Here is a 4151-nt window from a genome sequence, read left to right on the forward strand (position 1 = left end):
CATTGGTTCTTATTATCTAGGTCTCCCAAAATAAGCACTCAAACCAGTGAAACTCAGTCCCTTTAAATATTTCTTCTCACAGTCCCCCCAACTATCTCACCCCTTGAACCTCAGTATCTATCCCCAGGACAATTTCCCTGTCAAGCCTTCTAAGCACCCCAGTGATCATGGGGCCCCAGCTCAGTTCCCAGTCATTCCAACCCCCCTCCTCCATCATTTACTCAGTGTCTCTCCCTCCTCCTCTCTCCCTTTCCAGGGGGCAACTTAGCCCCCTGGGTGTCTCCCCAAAGACAGGCAGTCACTAATGAGCACTGAGCACTAGAAGGGGAGGATCAAGGGCAGCCTAGTGGGTGGGAGGGGACTCCAGAACTAGCAGATAGGGAGTCCTGTTAGCATCTGTCAAATATTCCATCTCCCTCCAGCATCCCTGTCTCTTGACTCCTGGCTCCTGCCAATCCATCTCCCTGCTGAGTCTGATGGAGTGAGTTCAGGTGAAAACTCACAGAAGACTGGTCTGCTCCAGACCCATTTTCTCCAGGAAGGTCACTATCCCCACCATCTTTCTTTGAAAACTCCCAAAGACTCTGGGAAACTGAGGCTGTACATTGAACGAAAGGATGAAGAGAAATTGTTCTCTCTGTTTAATATCTTGATTTCAGCCCATGTGTCCACTGCCCTTCAACAAAAGCAGAAGTGAATACTTCAGGCAATGGCACAGAGAGTGAAATCTCAGGAAGACTATCCCAGCCTTAAGGAGGTTCTGAGTGTCTCATGAAACCAGTGGAAGTGGGAGGAAAGATATAGTTGGATGATCAAAGATACCCTTTTGTTATATAAGGAATTTCTACTGGGTGGGGGGGGGGGTGCTGGGCAGGGGAGCAGCTCTAGAGACTTGATGGGAAACTTCTCAGCAGTGACCTGCAAGGGCTCATGGGCCACAAGAGGGCAGCAGAGAATGGTTTTCCCTGCAGAGCCAGCCCTGGGCCCTGGGTGCGGAGATAGGCTGGGGGAGTCTTCGGCTCCACCAAGAACCCATGAATTTCCATTTCAGGAAAACCCTCCTGCAGCCCTTTCCACTGGCATCTCTTATTGTCTTTGGGCCCTGAAATGCCCACAACACTATGCTGTGCACACACTCACCCTCAGCACACACACCCCTCTGCCCCTCAGAGTCCCATAGCCCCTGCCCCTCTCTTCCTACTTTCTGAGCTGCAAGAGGAGCTTTCCTTCATTCATAATTTGCTCTTTTCCTGTGTTTCCAGAGCTCCTCAAAGCTGCAAACAGCGAAGTACTTTCCCCTGTTTGAATCTGGTCCCTCCTACCACAGCCTCTGTTTCCATTTCTCCTGGCATAGTTTGAAGTGACAGGGGAAACAGAGGGAAAACTGGTGGTTTCAGAACTCCCTTCTCTGAATCTGCCCTGTTGATCATGGCCCTCCTGCCCAGGAAAGGACTGACCCATCTGTGATCCACCAGCTGTAGCCCCATATCCTTTCAGTGTCCCTACACTCTGGACCCACTTCCTTATCCAGAAGAAACTACTTCCAGGCTTGTGGATGCAGGTGCCAGAGTTCAATTTCACAAATGTGGCCTGGGCTTATGAGGCACTAATTGCAACAAGAGGATTTGAGTTAAACCCATTAAGAACTTCCCAGCACAAGGGGTCTGAAAGCTCAGCTTGTGTGAAATTCAGTAAGATTGCATACATGGGCCTTCCCAGAAGACTCCAAGAGACAAGGACTTGGTTTGGACCTGTCTGGTAGTACTGACTAGAGACAACAGTTTTCTCTGTGACTGTGGTCATCCCAGCCTCAGAAGGTGGTACACAAAGACTTCTGGGGACTCTAAGGCCTCAGGCAGAATGGGTGGAGCCTAGAGGTAGGAATACCACCCTGGTTAGATCTTTCCCTAGAACTGGGGGTAGGGACAGGTAAAGAGAGTAGGCCTGAACCATCCACTGTCTGGTCACCCTCCCACCCTGGCCCAATATCTTCATGGTCCTCCCTCGTCAGAGCAGGACCTCTGAGCTCTTCCAATGCAAGCCCTGAGTGAAGGCCTCAGGACCCAGTCTCCACCCAGCCTCCGATCCGGGACCCTGATGCCATACCCCTGTGCCTGGCAGGGCAGAGACACCCACTGTTCGGGCTACCCAATCTCCACACCCCAAACACTAAGAGCCTTTCTGTTCTTCCCTCCCACCTCACCCTACCCCATAACACAGCCTGAAACATGCTGGAAGTTTGCACAAGTCAAAGGTATCTTCACCTCTGAGTTCAGGCTCCCCTGGGACCACACACACACACACACACACACACACACACACACACACACACACACCTGCACATGCACACACACAGATGCTCATACTCATACATACACACAGACACATAACCTCAACTATACACATATACACCCTCATATGTCACAAACATACTCACATGTATGCAACTCAAAGACACTTTTCTCACAAACTCATACATTTATAGACAGGCTTCACACATAAACATATACATACTCGAACACTCAAACAACACACCTGTGCATACATGCCACTGTGTTCCTTCTTAGGATCCAAAGCCCAGTCCTTTAGATTCCAGGGGCCTAGAATGTTCAGGAAAAGGAGGGAAACCCACAGGAAACCCATTTCTAGTTTCCTGGTCCACACTGGAATTCCTTTGCTATATTCCTCTTCCTGCTGCAGAATCTCTAGGACCTGGGCCCACCCATGGAAGCAGAACCTGCAGAGATAATACATTCGTGCACACAACAAACACTTTTGGGCCTCTACCTTCCATTCCCCACCTCACCTCCTGCCCCCATCCCCAGGCCTGAAGCTGAGGCAGACACATTCAAGACAACTTCTGGCCATGGTAGAGTGGAAACAACAAAAGCTCAGGATTCAAGGACCTGAGTTCACATCCTGCTTTGCCTCTTAATATGCTGTATTATCTTGAGCACTTGATACAACCTCTCTGAGCCTCAGTTTCATCACATGTAAGGTGGAATTAATAAAATTTACCTAATAATTCTTTGAATATTAAAAGGCAGGTAAAGCTTTCATCAGCAAAGTGTCCACCCACAGAAAGTGACCCCATTCCATCCTCCCAAACTCTGTGCTGATCATCTCCCCAACACCCTTCCAGTCCTTCTGTCCCTGAAACAGAAACCCAGTCTCTTTCAGCCTCAGACCCTCAGTGGTGCACACCTTAGGAGGCATGATCTTCAACTTGGCAAGCTCCATTCAACTCACCACCCCAACACTGGCCCCTGCCTCTCCTGGTCCATTTCATCTGGCACCCTTTTGCAGGTTGCAGTTTCCTTAATAACCATTAATGGGGCTGACCATGGCCTAAATGTCTGCCCTGGGCCTGCACATCACATGGACTGAAGGGCTAATAATCCCCCAGAGAGCCATCCCAAGGAAAGTCATCATTAATTTCTGTGTATTACTCCAATTTCAAGACATTCTTTATGAACAGACAGTGCAGGAGAGTTATAGGACAGCACTTGCTGTGCTAAGCAGATGTGGAAGAGAGAGTGTGTCCCCTGGAATATAAACAATTCCTCAGATGAAATCCCATTAGATTCTGCGCTCACAGTTGGGAAGCAGCCCAGCCCGCCCCCACCCAGATGGGCACACCCAGCAGGTGCCTGGGTAAGGGGAGCAGGAATCACAACCCATCCTTTGCTGCTCAGGTGGTCTTCTCAGCTCCCCTCCAGAATCAGGACTCAGCTGAGTGGGAAGTGGCTCTAGAGGTCCTACCATCACCTTCCTGGGACCCTCCAAGGACCCACAAACACCCACAAACTCCCTTGCTATCCCTGCCACAGGCTTTATTTCCTATATTCCTCCCAGACTCTGACTGCTTCTGAAGTGCTGTCTTTGCCTTCTCCCAGTGGGATTCTCCTCCAGTCCTTGCAGAGTACCCACCATCCTGCTGGAGGTTTATTTGCTTTGGCTTCTTGTTGCAGAGAAACTGAAGACACTTGGGTCTATTGGTGAACATGTTTTATACTTCATTAAAAGATTGTGCTATAACAGAACATATAGCATAACAGTAGTCACCTCATACAACTTTTGTATTAAATAGGTGATCACAAAAAGTGTTTGGAAAAAGTATAGGGCATAGTACTCAGCACATGGAGCTATTA

The 4151-nt window shown here is 49.2% G+C and overlaps 1 protein-coding gene across 2 annotated transcripts in view; it reads right to left on the reverse strand.

Moving 5' to 3' along the window:
* The window catches only part of LOC113592989 (cationic amino acid transporter 3-like), a 279152-nt gene that overhangs the window by 124300 nt on the left and 150701 nt on the right, over window positions 1-4151 (reverse strand). The gene's annotated exons all lie outside the window — the stretch shown is intronic.

The sequence above is a fragment of the Acinonyx jubatus genome, chromosome B4 (genome assembly GCF_027475565.1).
Source record: "Acinonyx jubatus isolate Ajub_Pintada_27869175 chromosome B4, VMU_Ajub_asm_v1.0, whole genome shotgun sequence".
Classification (NCBI taxonomy): Eukaryota; Metazoa; Chordata; class Mammalia; order Carnivora; family Felidae; genus Acinonyx; species Acinonyx jubatus.